This window comes from Oncorhynchus mykiss, chromosome 11, assembly GCF_013265735.2.
Source record: "Oncorhynchus mykiss isolate Arlee chromosome 11, USDA_OmykA_1.1, whole genome shotgun sequence".
NCBI classification, from domain to species: Eukaryota; Metazoa; Chordata; class Actinopteri; order Salmoniformes; family Salmonidae; genus Oncorhynchus; species Oncorhynchus mykiss.
In genome coordinates, this window is record NC_048575.1 from 41148097 (window position 1) to 41171543 (window position 23447).

The 23447-nt window shown below is 42.4% G+C and overlaps 1 protein-coding gene across 4 annotated transcripts in view; it reads right to left on the bottom strand.

Moving 5' to 3' along the window:
- adgrv1 (adhesion G protein-coupled receptor V1) overlaps positions 1-23242 on the bottom strand; it is a 213878-nt gene extending 190636 nt beyond the window's left edge. For all 4 annotated transcript variants that reach the window (XM_036935476.1, XM_036935475.1, XM_036935474.1 and 1 more), the window contains exon 1: positions 22814-23242. The gene's annotated coding sequence lies outside the window, so the exon portion shown is untranslated. The remainder of the gene's footprint in view (positions 1-22813) is intronic.
- Positions 23243-23447: the final 205 nt, after the last annotated feature.

Sequence of the window (23447 nt, forward strand, 5' to 3'; positions counted from 1 at the left end):
GGAATTTGCCATCACATCCATCAATAATAATGTGATAGACAACGGTCTTCCTAGAGACAGTTGAGATAGCCTGTGGGATTTTATGAGTCAGCTTGTCATGGTCTAAACACCAGTGCTCCCACGCTCTCGTTCCTGCTAAGAATCCGAGAGCGACGCAGCCCACAGACAGTTGTCATGGCTAACAAAACAAACAACACGACAAGTGGGTGTGGTCACCGTAATGCAAAGTTGTGGGTGTCCCATGTTCCTGATGTACATGATCACGTCTTTTTTAAATTATTTGCTCGAAATTACAAGGTTGGAAAATACACCAGCACTGAATGAAGTCATGTTTTCATTTTTGGGGGAAGAAATGTCTTAGGAAACTTTGACTTTGAGAGCATCCAATTTTTCCTATGTTCCGTCCCTGTTAGATCACTTAGGTTATTTTCAGTATCATGGTGTGTTTCATAGAGAAAACATGAACCAATAAAGGTGTCATGCTGGAGAACTGAATGGAACAATTACTTAGATTTAAAATTCTACTTTGCACACTATGATAATCAAAAAATAATACAAATCAACAAACCATAAAATGAACAGATATTCAAAATATTGACACAGTATATATATATATTTGTGTCTTTAGAGAGAGAGAGAGAGAGAGAAAGAGAGAAAGAGAGAGAGAGAGAGAGAGAGAGAGAGAGAGATTACATGCATTTGTGTGCCTGGGAGTATGCCTGTGGTGGACAGGGTGCTGTGAAAGCTATCAAAAGTGGATTAAGAGCTGATGAGTAGCGGGGCAGGGCAGGGGAGGCAGAGGGAGCCGGGACAAAGAGGGGACAGTGGGGGAGTAAAGCCTGTTATTCTGCCTGCTGTCTCCCCTGGGGATGGGAACTTCCTGCCCCACTGACAGAGATCACATCACACTCAGAGAGACTCTCTCTATTGCTCCGTGGGCCCACTCTCGCTTTATCACTTCATCGCTACACAGATGCCCACTAACACCAACACCGTTGTTACCTCCCTATCACTCATATCCTCTGGCACACAGTGTTTCTCTCTCACTCTTAATTGTTCCCCTTACATTCACTCTTTATCTCTCGGCATTTATAAACAGCACCCCCCCCCCCCCCCCCCCCCCCCTTGATGAAATTCGGAGAGTGAGAAAGATTGCTTTTAGTCGCTCCGCAAAACCACACGTCCACTGACCCAAAAACCAAAGGTGTGATGCTGGGGAGATGCTGGGCGTGTTGCCTCAGCCTGGTTATGTGCAGAGCACCAGTCTTTGTCCTGACGCTGCCTCCACTGCCAACTCTGACATGGGGGCTCCTGGGCCATGCAGGGCCTGTCTGTCAGAGCACAAGTCAGCGTGGAAAGCCTGGCTGAGCCTCCTGACATTGATAAGGCTCTGAAGAGTCCAACTCCAAACACTTTTGCCAGTACCGCCACGGGACATACGTCCTCCTGGGAGCGTCAAAGGCCTCAGAGGCCAGAGACTGCAGACAGCAGGGTGAAAGGCCAGGCCAGTGGAGCACAGATTGAAGTGGCACCATACACATAGTACCAGATCTGTCCATCATAGATCTCCTCAGCCAGATAGAGAGAGAGGGGGGAGGGTAGAGGCCAGGACACTGGGGACCTGGCTGTCTCAATGCCAATCTCACAACAGACCCCTGAAGAGTTGACACACAGTCTGGATAGACAATGTAGCCTGCAAAGTGGAAACACATTGGATTTGATTTATTTGATAAGATCAAAATTCATACCAAATCAATTTGCATTTACTGTTATTAGACTGCATATTCAGCTAAATCTTAAAGCTGGAATCAAGAAACATCCTCTAACCTCAATTTGGATGAAAATTACTATTTGAATGAGTTGGCTCTGTATCTTCCGCTTACTCCGGACCCTGGCAACAACACATCTGCCATGCTGACCATCAGCATGGGGGCCCCTCAGTCTCCAGCTCCAACACCGTCACCCAGTTTGCTGACGACATGACGGTGGTAGGACTGATCACTGACGACGATGAGGCAGCCTATACGGAGGTCAGAGACCTGGCAGTGTGGTGCCAGGAAAACAACCTCTCCCTCAACATCAGCAAGACAAAGGAGCTGATCGTGGACTACAGGAAACGCAGGGCCGAGCACACCTTCGTCCACATCGACGGGGCTGTAGTGGAGCGGGTCGAGAGCTTCGAGTTCCTCAGTGTCCACATCACTAAGGAATTAACATGGTCCACACACCCACACAATTGTGAAGAGGGCACGACAACTCCTCTTCCCTCTCAGGAGGCTGAAACGATTTGGCAAGGGTCCTCAGGCCCTACAGCTGCAACATTGAGAGTATCTTGACTGGCTGCATCACCTCTTGGTACAGCAACAGCAAGGCATCCAACCACAAGACACCACAGAGGGTGGTGAGTAGGGCTGTGGCAGTCATGTCAGCCGGTGATTATCAAGCAAATAACTGCCAGTCTCACGGTAATCGACTGTTAATTAACAAACACATTTAGCATATCCTGGCTTGGAACATCTACATTTTAAGAAGTCATAAATCCATCACCATAAATCCATTACTTATTGTAGACAGGCCTAAAGAAACATGATATGAAGAAAATGTAGTATGTTTCAGAAGAACAGAATAGACAACTCTGAGTTATCCTGACATTAGGCCCTGATCTATCTATGCCATATGGCTGTGGGCAACACTAGTTCATTTAGCAGAAAAATTTGCTTAGAATTGCATTATTTAATAGTCTGAAGAATACAATTGAACATATCTGAATAAAATATAATTATTATATTATATTTTCTCCAAAGTATGAGGGAGTGTGCACACACGGTTATTGTGTTGAGTGGTAAATAATAGTTTCAAGATATTTATGTAACTTTAGTTGTTCTACAAACGTTGGGCTATATGTTTTGGATTTTTCATACATTCTAAGGCCGCACGATGCAACTCTCTAATGATGATTTTAAATAAGTGGCATGAAAAAGGCATCTGCTTTGTTTTGGTTTTTTTGCTCAGGCTTTAGACACTTCACCAGTCTCTCATTCACAATTTGAGAAACACATGATAATGCCTCGAATTTCACGTCAGCATTTCCTTTGTGTGTCCTTAATGCCCCCTAAAAAAAAGCCATGCATTTTGCGGCCATTGGCCGTTTTGACCTTGGGCTGAATATAATAGTTATAATTCCCTTATCCCGGCTTGGCGCACCAAAGCACCTCTCCCTCACATGGCTCTCTGTCGCGTGATTGGGTCTTTCTCACAGTCTGCAAGTGAAGACAGACACATTGGGGAACGCAACTGTGCAAGTCCTTATCCAATTCCGAGGCACATACTGAAGATATTGGAAGAGCTGTCCACTTTTACTTTCGTCAGCCAACAAAACGAGTAGACCGAACAAACAGAAAAAACCCTAGCCTATGTCCATCTACTATCCCGGGTAGTACAAAAGGTGACCTATTCTATTCAGTGCGAGAAATAAATATTCTAAACATAGTCTGGGACAGTTGTGGGATGCAATAGATCCATAGATCCCAAATTAATACAACCACTAGCATAAAAAAATAATAATTAAGTAATGAGGCTGACTCAACAGAAGATACATTTCAACATAATGTATCTTCCCCCAACTTGAAACTCACACGCTGCATATGTATGCCAGTTAAGACTCTGCAACTTTGTAAAGGGGCTTAATGTGCTTTATTTTAAGAAGTTATTTGGCAATGTTAGTTGTGATACAAACGTTGGGCTATATGTTTTGATTTTTAATCAATTCTAAGGCTGCATGATGATTCTAAGACTCTAATGATGATTTGAAAAAAGTTGCATGAAAGGCATGAGCTCTGCATCTTTGCGCAGGCTTTACACACTTCATCAGTCTCTCATTTACAATTTGACAAGCACTTGATAATGCCTAGAATTTCCCAGCGGAAAATATATCATTCACAAGTGATAGGATAATATTTTCACCCATCAGTCTGCTCTTGATTTTATCTTGTCTTTACATATACTAAATAATATATGTGTGAAATTGTTTTGATTTAGAATGGACCATTATCATGCACCTGTCTCGAAACAGGGGCAGGGGAAAAATGTTATCTATGCACTTAAATAGCAAATGGAGGATGCTATTCACGTGGTTCATTTTCATGCCATCCTGTTGTAAACAGAAGCAATGTGTTTAATATTAGGAAAGTTGAAAAATAAATATAGTAGGCCTAGCCTCTAGAAAGCTGATGGGATCCTCCTCTTTTTAATAGAGGCCATCACTCTGTTTTCTCACGCAATTACATAGCCTATAGAAATGTTGAGCAACATTAGCTCATGGGCTCTCATGAAGTGTTTGATTAGATTAGGAAATTCATTTGTATTGATGTCAGTGATTAGAGGGACAATAGAGTGTTGGTACCAGGCAGTTAACAAGTTTGGTAGGCTACTAATGACCATCAGTAGCATCAGAGCTTGGAGAAGCCTATTTACTGTGACTAAAAGGTCACGTGGAGTTTGACTGTCATCATGACTCATGAACCCCGTTGTGGCAGTAATACAGTCACCGTAACAGCCCTAGTGGTGAGTACGGCCCAGTACACCACTGTGGCTTAACTCTCTGCCATTCAGGATCTCTGCCATTCAGGATCTATTTTCATATTTTTTGTTGTTGTTGTATTTAACCTTTATTTAACTAGGCAGGTCAGTTAAGAACAAATTCTTATTTACAATGATGGCCTACCCTAGCCAAACAAGACGGCTAAATAGCTCCTCAAATGGCTACCCGGACTACCTGAATTGCAATAACTCTCTTGCACTGACTCTATGCACACACACTCACACATACTTACACTGACACCCCAACACACACACATAACACATGCATACTGATGCCACACACACACTTTCATACTCATTACATATGCTGCTGCTACTGTAAATTATCTATCCTGTTGCCTAGTCACTTTACCCCTAATTCTATGTACATACTGTACCTCAATTATCTCGTACCCCTGCACATCGTCTCAGTTCTGGTACTCCTTGTAATATAGCCATGTTATTTTACTCGTTATTCATAATTATTGTCATTCACTGTGTATTTATACCTCATGTCACTATTTATATTATTTCTTTATACATCTTTATCTTTAACCCTGCATTGTTGGAAAAGGACCTGTAAATAAGCATTTCACTGTTAGTGTACACCTGTTACTTACGAAGCATCTTCTATAACATTCTCTCTGTGCAGTCGGTTTGGAATTACTGCCCCTTTGCAAAAGCACCACACACGCTTGCCAGTAAAGTTTCGTAGTGTTAGGCATGTAGCTTCATTCAGGACGGCAAATAAGCACGCCTCTCATTTCAGGAGCTTAACAGATCAAAGCCAGTGGAGTAGAGAACATACTATAGCTCGGAGACACTGCACCGTTTAGCATTAGCACCACTTTCTTTGTGATGGATAGCTAGTCATTAGACAACTGCTCTCCCTCAGCTGCCAGGACGATGACAGAGGTGGCCAGTGGTGTTTTGACCCCGTCACCTGTCGGCAACTTGGCAACAAGGTTGACAGGGCCGACCTGCCCATAGTAACTGACACTTGGGGGCGATTACATTGGATCCTGTGGAGCTGATGTGACGAGGTGTTGGGTTACCTGGCTACTCCTGAGGTCAGCCTGGGCTCGCCTCTAGGGTTTCTCCTTCCGGGAGCCAGGCCTGCTCTGTAATCTTACAGTTCTTCCAATCGCTTTGGTGCAAAGTTCAGAAGTGCGTGGTACATTTTCACAATGCTTATCGCAAACATCTAAACAGATCATCAAAATGGCTCATGTTTCAAAACTCTAAGCACGTTTTCAATTGACTGAGTGAGTACAACAAACACATTCACAGTCACTTGTTCATTGCACCAACAATATGGATACCTATTCAATCTATGCTTTTTAAAATTAAATAATTCAAATTCACTTGACTTTTGATATGATTTTCTTGTTATTTGTTAGCAAGACAATTAACTATCACTTAATCAAACTGCTCAAAACTACTGAACCAAAATGTATGTAGTGCCTTGTTAAATATAATTTGATAACTGCTGAACACTGTATATTTCTATATTTTTACATCATAAATGTATCAATTTTACATTAATTTATGTTGGAATGTAAAATCAAATCATATGGCTGTAAAACATACATCCTCCATCGGCCAAAAGTGGGAAGAGTCACTGTGTGCTACCTCTTGGAAATATGGTAGTGCAGTGAAAAACCCACTGCTGAAATATCTGGGTTGTTTAGGCCTATGTCAGGGATAATCAATGAGGGGTTATGCGTTCTATGGGAAATAATGAACGGTGTGGAAGGTGTGTTACACAAGGTACTAGCAGAGTTGCAGTATTTTCTAGAGAATGCATAGAGCCACGAGTTGATGATCCCTTTTACATCATGGCTATAATTGAACCCATTTGCCACTAGAAATGTGTTCATTTGCAGGTAGAAATGTCTTCAACGTCCCCTGAGGTAGCTAGCAAGTTTACTAGAGAGCTACAGTAGTTGCCATGGTAACCAACCATACAGATTTGTTAGTTTAGCTAACCAAACCATCAGTCCTAGCTTGCTATTATGAAAATAGAATTCAACAATACCAATACTGTTTTCAATTCGACTTGTGCTTTCAAAAGCAGCTTGAACAAAACATGTAAAAATTAACTATAGCCAAAATGCTGAAATGCTGTGCATTATAGGGAAATAATGCATGCTCTAGAATGCCCTTTAAGCCTATCAGAAAGGAGTGCTCAACAATTCCATGGTATAAAACTGGGTGGTTCGAACCCAGAATGCTGATTGGCTGAAAGCCATGGTATATCAGACCGTATACCACAGGTATGACAAAACATGTATTTTTACTGTTGTAATTATGTTGGCAACCAGTTTATAATAGCAATAATGCACCTCGGGGGGGTGTGGGGGGGGGGTGGTGAGTTGAGTTTATTGAGTTTATTTACTTTTTACAGGGACAGTGCACATTAATCAACGTTTCAGTAAAAGTTCCGGTTCTAGCCAGCCGGCTAATTTTCAACCGCAGTCCCTGGGCAGGTTATTTAAAACAATTACAATATAGACAATAGCAACATAGGACAAGCAAAACATAGCATACAGACAGAGCAACATAGGACAAGCAAGACATAGCATACAGACATAGCAACATAGAACTATCAACTAACTGCTGGTACAGTATATGGCCAATATACCACAGCTAAAGCAATCATTTTGCTAGGACTGTCTGGGAGTGGTCTGAGTGGGGAGGGGAAAACTGTTAACTAGCTGTTATTGGCAGAGAGGTTTGGAACTCCCTTTCTCTCTGGTATATTAACTAATTTACTTCCTGGTGATGTCCCCACTCCCCCAAAAATGCACTCCTCTTTTCCTACTAGCACTGACTTTGCTGATAATGACTTTGTTGAGGGAGAATGTACTTACAATGATGGTGAGACAACCTATCACATAGCTATCTGAAGATGAATGTATCCTGGATAAGAGCCTAAAAAATATATAGATGTAAGTCATGTAGAAAATGTGAATTTACAATTCTGCATTGGACAGAAATGGCATACAACAGTAGACAACTGCTTTACAGTACACCTATTTATAAGGATTTGTGAGACTGAGACTGTAAGACGGACATATTTCTCAACATGCTCATAACATGCCATTGGATACACATTTTATTTAATTGTGCATGTCAAGTTATAGTCAAATACTGTATGGAAAATCATATTTACCATCTACTATTCGTTCCATTCAGCACTTCAAAAATAAATGTTGATCTTGTATTTTTTGCTATTGGATTAAATGGTAGTTAAAATGACTAAAAATGGGGAACCTGTCATTATCTGATGACTTGGTGACGTGATATTTCACGGAAAACTTTGACTTTGCATGAATGACTCAGGGGTGAAAGATGTGTGAAACCAATGAATGCACAATCAAAGGTTCTGAACATAAGATAGAGGGCGTTACAAATGTTATCAGTTTAGAGTGTGTTTGTGTGTTTGTATGTGCGTGCGTGCGCATGTGTGTGTGTGTGTTTGTGCATGTGTGCGTGTCTGTGTGTGTGAGTGTGTGTACAGTGCATTTTTGCAAAAATTTCAAAATAAAAGCTGAAATATCAAATTTACATGAGTATTCAGACCCTTTACTCACTACTTTGTTGAAGCACCGTTGGCAGCGATTACAGCCTCGAGGCTTCTTGGTGTGTCACTGCATTACTATTTTCAGGTCTCTCCAGAGATGATCGATCAGGTTCAAGTCCGGGCTCTGGCTGGGCCAATCAAGGGCATTCAGAGACTTGTCCCCAAGCCAATCCTGCGTTGTCTTGGCTGTATGCTTAGGGTCGTTCTCCTGTTGGTACTTTGCGTCGTTCATCTTTCCCTCGATCCTGACTGAAAAACATCCTCACGGCATGATGCTGCAATCACCATGCTTCACCGTAGGTTTCCTCCAGACGTGACGCTTGGCATTCAGGCCAAAGAGTTCAATATTGGTTTCGTCAGACCAGTTTCCGTCTGGCCACTACATAAAGGCCTGATTGGTGGAGTGCTGCAGAGATGGTTGTCCTCCTGGAAGGTTCTCCCATTTCCACAGAGGAACTCTAGAGCTCTGTCAGAGTGACCATTGGGTCTTGGTCACCTCCCTGACCAAGGCACTTCTCCCCCAATTGCTCAGTTTTTCCAGGCGGCCAGCTCTAGGAAGAGTCTTGAGGTTTCCAAACTTCTTCAATTTAAGAATGATGGAGGCCACTGTTTTCCTGGGAACCTTCAATGCTGCAGAAATATTTTGATACCCTTCCCCAGATCTGTGCCTCGACACAATCCTGTCTCGTAGCTCAATGGACAATTCCTTCAACGTCATGCCTTGGTTTTTGCTCTGACATACACTGTCAACTGTGGGATCTTATATAGACAGGCGTGTGCCTTTCCAAATCATGTCCAATGAATTGAATTTACCACAGGTGGACTCCAATCAAGTTGTAGAAACATCAAGGATGGTCAATGGAAACAGGATTCACCTGAGCTCAATGTCGAGACTCGTAGCAAAGATTCTGAATACTTATGTAAAATGATTGTTTTTGTAAAAAATTCTAAAATCCTGTTTTCGCTTTGTCATTATGGGGTATTGTGTGTAGATCGATGAGGATTTAAAAAATATATATATTTTAGAATAAGGCTGTAACGTAACAATATGTGGAAAAAGTCAAGAGGTCTGAATACATTACTTTCTGAATGCACTGTATGTGTGGCCACACAAGAAAAAACATGTCACTGGCTTCACTGAGGACGCCAAGTGTAGTCCCATACGGAAAACTCATGTATTATAATACATGTATATAATACAGTATGCGGGGGAATTAAAAATATATTGACACATATGTCAAGAATATATTTATGAGGCCTCCTGAGCGGTGTAGCGATCTAAGGCACTGCATCGCAGTGCTAGAGGCGTCACCACAGACCTGGGTTTGATCTCAGGCTGTGTTGCAGCCAGCCGTGACCGGGAGACCCATGAGGCGGCGCACAATTGGCCCAGCGTCGTCCGGGTTAGGGGAGGGTTTGGCCGGCCCAGGATGTCCTTGTCCCATCGCGCTCTAGCAACTCCTTGAGGCGGGCCGGGCACATGCACGCTGACTTCGGTCGCCAGCTGTACGGTGTTTCCTCTGACAAATTGGTGCGGCTGGCTTCAGGGTTAAGCGAGCAGTGTATCAAGAAGCAGTGTGGCTTGGCGGGGTCGTGTTTTGGAGGACACATGGCTCTCGATCTTCTCCTCTCCCGATTCCGTACGGAAGTTGCAGCGATGGGACAAGAAGGGGTAAAATAATATATATTCATGAAATATATAACATAGAATATGTATGTAAACATGTATGTAAATATATTTTTAAATATCTGATATTTACATCTATTTTTGCACCACTTGTATCATGCTGAATTGTAATGTTGAGTCTATTGAGCTCTGATACAGGATCTTGGCTTAAGATTCACAAAGTGGTTTGCGTGTAAAATTTGGAAAAAAAATGATGCAGCTATTGAGGCTACCCACCACTTATGAAACATAATAAGATTAGCTATGTTGATTTTGAAAAGAGACACATGAACCTAGAACATATTTCTTCTGAACTGTCAATCACAATTGAAAATGTTTCCGAGCCAGGCCCCCAGCCCACTTCCAACTGACAGAGCAGACGTTGCAATTTTTTTTTCAGATGAAGGAGAAGAGCAGCAGTCAGGGGAAAACCTCATTCTGATTGGCTGGGTCTGGCTCCCCAATTTTTCAAATACATGCAGTACCAGTCAAAAGTTTGGACACACCTACTCATTCAAGGGTTGTTCTTTATTTTTACTATTTTCTACATTGTAGAATACTAGAGAAGACATGAAATAACACATATGGAGTCATGTAATCATGTAGTAAGCAAAAAAGTGTTAAACACTGCCTTGATGACAGCTTAGCAGACGCTTGGCATTCTCTCAAGCAGCTTCACCACCTGGAATACATTTCAATTAACAGGTGTGCCTTGTTAAAAGTTCCTTTTCGGAATTTCTTTCCTTCTTAATGCGTTTGAGCCAATCAGTTGTGTTGTGACAAGGTAGGGTTGGTATACAGAAGATAGCCCTATTTGGTAAAAGGCAAAGTCCATATTATGGCAAGAACAGCTCAAATAATCAAAGCGAAATGACAGTCCATCATTACTTTAAGACATGAAGATCATTCAATGTGGAACATTTCAAGAACTTTGAAAACTTTTTCAAGCGCAGTTGCAAAAACCATCAAGCACTAGGATGAAACTGGCTCTCATGAGGACCGCACAAGGAAAGGAAGTCCCAGAGTTACCTCTGCTGCAGAAGATAAGTTCATTAGAGTTAACTGCACCTCAGATTGCTGCCCAAATAAATGCTTCACAGAGTTCAATTAACAGTAACAATAACACATCTCAACATCAACTGTTCAGAGGACACTGCGTGAATCAGGCCTTCAAGATCCAATTGCTGCAAAGAAATCACCACTAAAGGACACCAATAATAAGAAGAGACTTGCTTGGGCCAAGAAACACGAGCAATGGACATTAGACCAGTGGAAATCTGTCCTTTGGTCTGATGAGTCCAAATTTTAGACTTTTGTTTTTTGAGAAAGGAGAGTGATGGAGTGCTGTATCAGATGACCTGGCCTCCACAATCACCCGACCACAACATAATTGAGATGGTTTGGGATGAGTTGGACTGCAGAGTGAAGGAAAAGTTGCCAACAGTGCTCAGCATATGTGGGAACTCCTTCAAGACTGTTGGAAAGAATCTCAAATCTCAAATATATTTAGATTTGTTTAACACTTTTTGGTTCCTACATAATTCCATATGTGTTATTTCTTGGTTTTGATGTCTTCACTATTATTCCACAATGTAGAAAATACTAAAAATAAAGAAAAACCCTTGAATGAGTAGCTGTGTCCAAACTTTTGACTGGTACTGTATGTATTTGAAACATATGTCAATATATTAGGCTTCTGTATGGGTGTCTCTGGTTGATCACGTGAGCACGGAGCTGAGTGTAGCCAAATAATAGACATACTGTCTGATGCAGACTACTCCCTTCTAAAAAAAAGACTCCTACAGCAGAAACACACTTACACAGAGGACTCTGTCAATGTGCGCCAATCACTGGATCAGTGCGATTCTAAATGCTAATAGTACCAATGAGAAATTCATTTTAACATACATACCGTGCTATCTTCTATCCAAGCTTTTTCAATCGCATGCCAATGCAAATGCCAAGCCAATGTTTTAAAACCCAGTCTTGAGACTTCATAGTCTTTATGATGGGCTTTCCCAGCCCTTAGGTTTCCCTAGTTCTAAAAAGTCCCCCCACGTATGAGCCTGTGGTTGTGTCTAGAAGTTTATGTTCCCACAGATCCGCAGGATTTAAACATGGGGCGGCTGTGGGATTTCATTCATCATCAAGTTCTGTTTCCTGATCTGGAGTCAGCCGGGCCACATTGGAAGTGCCTGTCAGTAACTCTAGTAGACCACAGTTTCTGTGACACCCCCCTGTCTTTCCATTGATCTGGGTGAGACAGGCCACACTGGGAGTGGTAGGCAGTACACTTCATACATCCCAAAGTGTCACTACAAACAGTGATTTCAGAAAGTATTCACACCCCTTTCAACATTCTGTTGTGTTACAGCATGAATTTAAAATGGTTACATTGAGATTTTGTGTCACTGGCCTACACACAATATCCCATAATGTCAAAGTGAAATTTAAAGCTGAAATGTCTTGAGTCAACAAGTATTCAACCCCTTTGTTATGGCAAGTCTAAATAAGTTCAGGAGTAAAAATGTGCTTAACAAGTCACATAATAAGTTAATTGTGTTTAACATGATTTTTTAAAATGACAATCTCATCTCTGTACCCCACATACACAATCATCAGTAAGGTCCCTCAGTCGAGCATTGAATTTCAAACTCAGATTCAACAACAAAGACCAGGGAGGTTTTCCAATGCCTCGCAACGAAGAGCACATATTGGTAGATGGGTACAAATAAAAAAAAGCAGACATTGAATATCCCTTTGAGCATGTTGAAGTTATCAATTACCCTTTGGATGGCGTACCAATACACCCAGTCACTATAAAGATACAGGCGTCCTTCACTAACTCAGTTGCAGGAGAGGAAGGAAACCGCTCAGGAATTTCACCAATGGTGACTTTAAAACAGTTACAGAGTTTAATGAGCGTGAAAACTGAAGACGGATCAACAACATTGTAGTTACTCCACAATACTAACCTAAATGGCAGAGTGAAAAGAAGGAAGCCTGAACAGACTAAAAATATTCCATAACATGCATCCTGTTTGCAACAAGGCACTAAAGTAGTTCTGCCAAAAAAATGTGGCAACGGTATGGCAGGGCGGCAGGTAGCCTAGCAGTTAAGAGCGTTGGGCCAATAACCGAAAGGTTGCCAGTTCGAGACGGCAAGGAGGAAAGATTTGCCGTTCTCTCCTTGAGCAAGGGAGCTAACCCCCGGGTACTGATGATGTCGATTAAGGCATCTCTCTGATTAAATGCGGAAGAGACATTTCGGTTGAATACATTCAGTGGTGCAACTGATTAATTATTCAATTTCAAAGCAATTTTGTTGGGGCAAATCCAATACGCCACTTGCCATATTTTCAAGGATAGTGGAGGCTGCATCATCTTATGGGTGTGCTTGTCATCGTTAAAGCCTATGGAGTTTTTCCATGATAAAAAAAGAAACAGAATGGCGATATAAGCACATGCAAAATCCTAGAGGAAAACCTGTTCCAGTCTGCTTTCCACCAGACACTGGGAGATTAATTCTCCTTTCAGCCGGACAATAACCTTAAACACAAGGCCAAGTACACACTGGAGTTGCTTACCAAGACAACATTAAATGTTCTTGAGTGGCCTAGTTACAGTTTTGACTTAAATCGGCTTGAAAATCTATGGCAAGACTTGGAAATAGCTGTCTAACAATGATCAACGACCAACTTCACAGAGCTTGAAGAATTAATTAGAATGTGCAATTAAAATGTGCAAATATTGTCCAATCCAGGTGTGCAAAGCTCTAAGAGACTTACCCAGAAAGACACACAGCTGTAATCACTGCCAAAGGTGAGTCTAACATGTATTGACTCACCTTTGAGTCAACTTTGTGAATACTTGTGAAAATGAGATACAGTATTTCTGTATTTCATTTTCAATAATGTTTCAAAAATGTCTAAAAACATGGACAAAGGCTGCATGTTAGAACCAGCTATAAAAAGGGCTTGAGTCTCAACCAATCTAGCTTGGCCCTGGTAGGCCTTTATTCCATGGCACTGGCACGTTCAGTCAGGCAGCACAACAACTAGCGTAGGTGGCGAAACCACCAAGTTTTTTTAAAAGGCTGTTTAATTTTCTCTTAATTTCTGTAGCTTGGCGTCGTTGCCCAAACCAGAATGTATCCTCTGTGTTTGTTGGTTAGTTTTCTATTTGAGAAAACCATACATGAATTATGCCACCCCCATGTGTTAGGCTACCTCAGAAACCACCCTCCATGCCATTCCTCGTCGCTGGCCACGAAGGGCTGCCAGATATGGTCAGCTCACAAAGCCATAATTGCAATTTCACATATAGTTTCTCCTTCAGTATTTTTAGATCAGTGAAAGTTCTCAACATCCAGAGTTTTGGGGGAATTAAGAAATGTAATAAGTGACTTTGGCTTAAAGGTACATCATTAAATCTGACGAAAATTCAGTAAACCACAGTGTATTGTTGGCTAGACACTAATTCAGAGAGCTATTCTGGAAATGCACTTCTATTTATTTTGGGGGGGGGGGAAACACAGAGAACCTAGCATTAGCCCTACAAGCAGACAAAATAGTGTTTTGGAAATACGTTTTTGAGGGATGCAGAGAGGTATGAGTGGGAAAAAAAAGGATATCATTCCATCTTAGGGAGCAGTCAAGTTGATTTGGATCCACATTCGTTTTTACAGAAGCAGCAGCTACTCTTCCTGGGGTCCGCAAAAAAACATAAAGCACGACAAGTAGCAAAGCACTGATGCACTGGTAGGCAAGGGAAGTAACACAAATTAAAATGACAACGATATACAAACAATGCAACTAAAAACATAACACAATTCCAGGTCGTCAAGCACATTGACAGATACTTTTTCTAGCAAATTATTTTCCTCTTGTGGAGATGATGCCAATCACTGATGCTTTTTTACTGTGGACAGGAAAAAAATAGAACGTCTAACAGAGGTATTGTTCCGTCCCCACGGCTGTGGTTGGCTGCTCTCAAATTGCGCCAACTGCATCTCACATCCTCGCAAACCAAAAACACAAAGATTTTTTTTTTTCTTTGAGAAAAGTGGGTAGAATCCCAGACAAAACAAGCCAGTTCCATTGAGTGCTCCGAGCGCCCTGGAGCTGGCTCTCTCTTCTGACTGATTAGCCTGTACAACACACACAATGATTGAGCTAGACAGAAATGCACTTTCAGGGGATTAAACAAGGACGAGCTCGCTACAGAACCGGGACCAAAAGGGCCAAATTAGACAGAGTATTACTTCATCGCATGTAACCAGTGAGGCCTGGATGAAATGCTAATTGCCTTTCATAGACGTCCACAACAGAGACGGGACCCAGAGGGGTGGCTGTTGTCAGGGCGGGAGCAGGACATCACAATTCACTGACCAACGCACAGTTCTTCAGCAGGCTTCTGTTGTGCCTGTTCTTTTCTTTTCGCGTTGTTTTTTCCCCCTCTCTTTTCTTTGTCTCTCTCCTTTTTTGCATGCAGGACTCCCCCTCCCACCCAGCCGAGTACAAACCCCATTCAGACAGATAGTCCTCTTCTCTCTGCGTCTTTCTCTCTCTCTCTCTCTCTCTCTCTCTCTCTCTCTATGCTCTCCCGCACCCCCTTCAGTATAGGCAATGTGGGAACCTCGTTCCTCTCCAAGCCTCTCCACTGGGCTGCTCTTGGCAGACTGGGGACAGATGGCAGAATTGTGGCTTCAGTAAATCCCTGATCAAGTGTGGCCGGTCCCGAGCAGCGGTACAGCCAATGCACAGCCTATATACCGCACTTCCACTAACAAGCTGGTCATTAAGTCTCAGTGATCGTTCCCTGGCCCTTCACAGGCCACACAGGTTCTCTCTCTCCCTCTCTCTCCCCATCATGTGGTGAGTCACTACACAACCTGGGTTCTGTTAACTGCGAACACCTGCTCTGTGATTCGTATGGGGACTTTGCATGCTGATCAGATTATCTTTGAAGACAGTAAGCATAAGCAAGCAAATCATTCAGGACCCCACTTTGATACGATCGTCAATTCATCGAATGGGAACTGTCTATCTTCAAGCATACGGCAGATACGGTGAAGACAGGCTACTTTACTCTGAATCTGCGTGACACTTCCTAGTCCACAAACTGATAAAGGTTATCAATGACAGCATATCGTGTACTTATGTAGAGCGTTGGAATAGAGATCTGGTGTGTTTGTCGTTTGAGAACATTTAGAGTGGGAGGTGTGTTGATCTTTATTCTCAGTCCTTTATACATCTTAGTGGCTAAGATGTACAGTATAGAGGCATAAATCCCTACTAATAACTTCTTATCCATTTTCTCAGCATTGCAACACATAGTAAGGAACACAAGCCCTGGTCAACAGTGCACTATATAAAGGAACAGGGAGCCCTTTAGGATGCACACATGAACTGATAATCTCATGTCACAGCTCCTCTCTGGGGGCCACAACAACCAGTCAGTTTTCTCCTGTGGACCTGTAAAAAAAAAGATGGAGATGGTGCTCTAGCCTAATTTCCAAATGAAAGAACCGAGAATAAGGATCAACACACCTCCCACTCTAAATATTCTCGAACAACAAACACACCAGATCTCTATTCCAACGCTCTACTTAAGTCCTTCCTGCAGCATGGCAAAACCACAATGTGGAGGTGCCTGGTTGGTAGAAAGGAGCCAGAGACACTTAGTCAAGAGAAAGAACATGAAAGAGAAAGAGGGTGTTGCAAATTGGCCTGCTTCTTTTCTTGACTGGCAACGACATATAGAATGCTCCCGTTTATAAGCTACACACACACACACACACACACACACACACACACAGAGAGATGAATTAGTGCCTTTTTTTGCTGGCCCCCAAAGTTTTTAGTTTAAAAAAATATACACACAAATTAACAGAATGCTCCTCTGTATAAGCCACACACACACACTTTTTAAAAACTTTTTTAGTAGAAAAGCGTTCCCACAAATGAAAAAAAGAGACGTTTCTCAATGTAATCAAGGCATGACATGATTGTTAAGGTCAATTACAATCTCGTTTTGGGTTTAACTGTGATCAATTTGCAGTGTATAAATTATTATCCTTAACGTTCCGGCGCCCCAACCATCCGCTCTGACAAAAATCGCCCCGTGGCTGAATCTAGTTGCCCAACCCTGATCTCGAGCAATTCAAAAGGCTGATTGAGGACCTTTTTTTTTACTGAAGAATGTGTATGTTTTCTATGATAATGTTTTGTGTATTGATGTGTATAGTGTATATTAATGTGTATTGATGTTTATCATCTGTAAAAGAGACCTTGGTCTCAGCATGAATCCATGTCAAAATAAAGGTGAAATAAAAAGAGCACACACACACACATGCATGCATACACAGGCTACATACTGTCAGCAGTGCTTTCATCCAGCCTGTCTATATCCCCTGACCAAGGCACTCATCGGGGTAACTAATGCTGGAGAATGGGGTGGGGTCTGGGGTGTAGAGCAGGGTTGGGGTGGGTCTAATGAGGGTGAGATCTGGGGAGCGTGATCTGTTTGTGACCTCCAATGGGAGTCTGTGTGTGACTCTCCAACCGACCCCTGTAAATTAGGAGAGGAAACGTGGCTCCCCCTCTAACAAGGATAAGAGGTATGACCCGCGGGAGTTTACGGCCGGATGGATAAACTTACCACTGTGACCATGGGGGGGGGTCAGTAAATCCTACAGAACAGGAGCACTAAACAGCAGACAGAGAGCAATCAAATGAAGGCTTTTAATGGCTAGGGAATATCTAGCTGACAGAATTGCTGCTTTGTATATCTTACGTTCAATGGTCATATTATAGAGATAGTGTAGCAACTGCAAAACATGTTTAAAAATGATTTATACGTTTGTGGCATAGTAAATTCAGTCAGGGTAGCCTAGTGGTTAGAGCATTGGACTAGTAACCGAAAGGTTGCAAGTTCAAATCCCCGAGCTGACAACGTACAAAATCTGTCGTTCTGCCCCTGAACCTAGGCCGTCATTGAAAATAAGAATTTGTTCTTAACTGACTTTCCTAGTAAAATAAAGGTAAAATAAAAAATAAATAAATAAAAATGATTGACAGTCCTTTGTTGAAGCTGAGGTAAGTAGCAGCTATGGACCTCAGTGAGAGTGGACAAGCTGGTGATGCATCGCATGGCCCAGCAGGGTGCTAAGTCTCTGAGGCGGCTTTAAGAACATCAGAGAGGGTCGAAGTTCAAGTTCAATGCCCCAGGAAAATGGGATGCAAGACAACTGTAGGGGGGGGCTCTTCTTTGGCCCTACAGAGTACAATACAGAACAGTGTGTGTGTGTATAGGGAATGGATTTGAGTTTAGAGGAAGGTCTGGGCCAAGAGTTGGCTGTAGTGACCGAAACGATTCTCACATCAGAAACCATTGCATAACAATTGCGGTCCGTCAGGTAAAATAAAGAGACCTCAGGATTGTTGGACCTCTCCAAGGGCTCACGATGTGACCCGCCACTTTCCTGTCCCTCTGCTCCAAAGTAAACTGCTACTAAAACATGACACCGTCTTACTGGTTAGCTTGAACTGACAAAAGTACTCCGAACACAGTCTATAAGCACTTCAACAGTGGATAAATTAGAATCCGTCACTTATCTGACAAAGTCGAGGAGAAGCGACTCACTGTTATTCCATCAACGTGATGGCAATAACTTTAGACTTTTACTGCAACTTAAAACATGTGGTGATGACATCACCTAACACAGGTTTCTTCTCTCGTCATCTCTCTTACGTTTGAGCATAAAGGACACTCAATACCCGCCTATTAACTGACCGCAGCAGCTCTAAAAACCAAGTGAGCTTCAATTCCTTTAGCAAGGTAGTCTTCCTTTTCTTCTGTCCCTCCTTAGCTACCGCCATTTGTTCAAATATTCCACTCCGTTTAAGAAGTTAACAAACGAAACAAGGGAAAATGTTAAGTGTGCGTTTTGTGTCTGTGTGTGATGTCTTTGTCTGTCTGTGTGTGTATGCGCGTGCTTCACCCCACGACACATTCAAAGTCTCTTCATGTCTCCTTTTTGGAATCAGAGCCCTAATTATGCTGCCTTTCCACAGCTGTGCTTTTCAACATTGACCAAAAATCACAAAATCGAGGAGCGTCCCGCCACCAACCAGCACAGACACAGTCCAACCTGCAACATTCCATCACCATTAGCTTATTAGCCTGAGAGTTGATTGTCATGTTATAAGAGTAGAACTTATCTCTAATGGTCTAAACTGCCCATGATATGCTCAAAACCAGGAGGGAATTCATGCCATTTATGTATGCTCTCTGAGCATGTTCTTGGCCTCCCAGCCTCTCTCCCATAGCAGCACTCAGCTGAACTGCGTAACCCCAGTCATATCCCCACTGCGCTGCTACTGTGCTGTGGCTCCTGTGGCTCCTGTGTCTTTGTGAACTGGGCTGGGCTGAGCTGGCTGAATTGAGTGACTGTGTGCAGCCCAATGGCATGCGTGGGTGCTTTGTTTTAGCCGAGGCCCCAAAGTGGTGGGAAAGAGCTCTGAGGCTGGAACCCCACTATTTACACTCTCAAGGTGTGGAAAACAAAACCAGACTGGAACTAATCTCTATCCCATTTTCCCACACACTTAGCATAAGTCAGAGCCATGCCTTGCTCTGTGGCACTGAGCTATCTACATAGTATTGTTACAATAAGAAATGAGCACAATGAATAAGCAGAGAACACCGTATTATAACCCAAGAGGGGTGTGAAGACTTCCAAATGTTTAAAGGAGGGATACATGGAGAGATGCACAACACTGACCTACCTTATCCCCTGTAAAGAAGCCCACAGAGAGAGCCCATCTGGATCTAGGAGTCTGGGAGTCAGGGCCCACAGGATGAGGCACTTTCCCCTCCCCTCTATGCTCCATCAGAAGGATGGAGGAGCGCAGAGCTTCACTTCGAACGATTAGTTTTCAAACATAATAAAATCGATGCTCTTGACATATGGGTGAGGCAGCTGCCCCTGCTTTGGTTCCTAGCTACATGCAGACACTTTACCCACGCTGCTTGGTGAAGCAGGAGGAGGGGGCAGCATGCTAGGGGTGAGGAGGGATTGAGGGAAAGAGGGAGGGTGTTAGTAACTGCTGTGGGGTATCAAAGGACACCCACTCCCACCACTGCCATTCCCAACACAAAAACAGCCATGTCTATGATCAATCTAGACTGCGCCCAGAAGAGGAACATCGACCGCCTCTTATTGGGGGTGCTCAGTTGGGTTTTCAGGACATCACCTTGGCCCCCTGTGATCCTGCTGATTGGGAGGCTGTCTCTTTGTCTGGTGCTCCATCACGCCTTGCCCTGTGAGGCATCTCTCCAGCAGACATCCATCTCAGTCTGGCCATGAGGCACTCTAGCACCTTATCAATTAGCACGGCCTGTTTATGGCACTGTCCCCTTTGTGTGCGGCTGCAGTAAGGGGAAGCCACGGAGGCTGAGCAGGGCAGGCAGTAAAACAGTTTCCGCCCAGTGAATCACATTCACACTCACACACAGGCGACTGCGCCGTAAGTCGTGCCAAGCAATGACATAAAAGCAAACAAACAAAAGAAAGAAACAAACAAAAGACACTCAGTGCAACAACGGGCAAGTAATAAGACCCAAGTCTGCCCAAAACACAGTAGAAAGTGGCTACTGTAGCATACTGGGATTTGCCACTCTTAAATACCCAATAGAGACATTTTTATACCAATATCAAATCATTTCTGGGTAACAATTAAGTACCTTACTAGCTAGATTTCCATCGAATTTACGACAGAATTTGATGCGAATATTCTAAAATCTGCAAAAAATAATATGCGCATTTTCCCACCAGAGATATCTCCATCAAAACGGACTTTTTGCTGATAAAAGGCTGTGCGTGATGACGTAGTGCACATAAAAATTACTTTTACCTCTAAATTACCATGTACCAAATGAAAAATACAAGTTAAATAAAATAAATGAGTTTCCATCGCATTTTCAACTCTACTGATGGTTTGGTCACACTCCGGTCTTGGCACATGTACTCCAGCCAATAGCTAGCGGATACAGTGCTACCTACATTATAGCTAGCAGATACAGTGCTACCTACATAGGCTACCTACATTATGAGATTATTATGGATAAGAGCAATATTATTTGTATTTGTCCAATGGCAGCCAAGCATCAATCATAATGTCACCAGAATAAGACCCTCAACATTTTTGGAAGGAGCATCAAACTCATCACCTTGCACATTTACCACCCTGAAGTTCATCATACCTTGTTTAATCTGTAAACTAATAAACTGCATGCTTTCCTGAGTCATCGTGGGACATCCCACTCGAACGAACAAATTGTCTGTCGCCATTTATAAAATTGTTTCTGCATTTCATGTTTCCATCAGCCCAGACTTTTTATCATGCGCCAGGTAATTAATCAGTATGAAATCGTTGGAAGGAAATGTGGTTAATGTATTAGATTTCCATTAAAATGGCCAAAAACTGCCTTTTAGCAACAACAAAAAATGTCTCAAACAAGACATTTTCTAGGACTGTCTGGGAGTTGTCTGAGTGGGAAGGGGGAAGCTGAAAACTAGCTATTATTGGCAGAGAGGTTTGGAACTGTCTTTGTTATTGGTCTATTAATCAATTTACCACATGGTGATGTCACCATGGAAAGCCGAAACTCCCACCCATGCTAACCTGCTGATTAGAAGTTGCTTTGCCGATTGTATTTTCAACTATCATTAAATAACACTTTTTTTTCACTTTTACAGTGTTAGTTTCATCAGCTGTTTTACAATATGATATAAAACACAGGAAAAACAGGATTTTGACTGCACTGGGCCCTTAATACAAATGCTGTAAATTAATGAGTTGAGAAAACACCATCCTAGGTTTGCTGCAAGTGCAATCTGTCTGATTCTACACTTAAACCTACAAATGTCTGCTTAACTATGGAAAGAAGCATTACTGTTCAAAGAATGACAGACAGGGCTTAATAGAGAAGCAGCATTATTATCCCCAAAAGAAGGAGCAGGTGTATGCTGAATGGATATAGAAGTAGTTCACTGCCCACTGACAAAATGAATTTAACTCAGCTGTGGCACCATAGAGGAAGCAACAAAGGAGACTTAAACGCACCAATATGACATCACGTCAAATCAATTAAAGATGGCTTGGATATGTTTAAATATATAGAAAACCGGACAGGCACTTCTAAATGTTAAAACATAGTGTAAAAAATGTACATGCCCTGCAAAAGTGGCGCAAAGCAGTTATTTTACTGATGGCCACACTTGCACATTGCGAGCTTCTACAGTAGCATATGCGTAACTCAATGTGAGCCAAGATTACTAATGACCCCAGTGTAAGATTAGTCAACAGGGCCTTTATGAGCGGGTCCTAGCTCATGCGCACCATGTGTGGCGGTTCCCCGCGGATTGTTGTTTTATTTCAATGGAAGAGAGAGGAAACACACAAAGCACAGTGTCCACACTGAAGATCCAGAGAGTAACCATGGAACCGTTTGTCTCACTCTTCAATGGGTTACCCGGCCATTCATTTAGTAATTTTACTGTATCGATATTTAGGCTTTTCAAATATATTAGCTACTCCGAGGGGATTTTGGCACTGTTAAACATTAAATTAGTAGTGGCTCAATACTTTAATTGTTTTCTTACAGTGTTAGACAATCCCTCTGCATGAGCTGTCAACTGATGACAGTAAGGGGCACAAATTCATATAGGACTATCTCTGATATAGGGTACTTCTGATTACTATAAAGTACTAACCTAACGTAGCATTAAGAAAAACAAATACAATCTTATGTGACAAATTGAGAAATTCGAGCCATTACAAGATTCTATAAAATTGCCCCAATGAAAGGTGCGCGTATAAAGCCAAGAATCCTTCAGGAATGTATTTATTAGTCAACTTGCTGTATAGTTAATTCAAACATCTGTTCACAAAATTATGAAATGTATCCAGACTTACCTGACACCTTGCTGGCTATCAGTCCAAGATAAATTATAGAAATACCACTACTGTTGATGATAGCATCGATAACGCCTATCAATAATCTCCCAAAGTTTCTGTCAGATGACGTTATTGGTCAATGAATGCATCTTGATACTCGTAGCCTACTCCAATTCTTGGGGTGCTCTTGACAGCTCTCGGTACCCCCAGCGAACAACCACACATAAAGCGTCACACTCGTGACGGAATATGGCAAATAACTAACGGTATTTTCTCTGTGTACAAAACGGTGTAGTGCAATCGTTTTTTGTTCAATCCATCTGACTGCTTAAGGGTTCGCTGAGAGAAAGAACATACGCAGCCATGTCGATCAGCCTCACTGCTGTCTAAACAAAACTACTATGTGGACTCCCCGCATGTCGAGGGAAGGCGAAATGTGCTAATCTTAATCGCATTTGCCTCGGGGAGCTCGACAGGAGTAGCGGACAGCTCCACCCAGCGAACGGTTGTCCTTACACCCAGCTATTTCGATAGGTCTAGAAGTGCATGCTCAAAATGACCTGAGGTTCACCATAAAGAAAAGTGACAATTACATTTGGGATTCAAGTTTATTGTTAGAATGATGTGTAGATTGAGATGTACCGTAATTTGT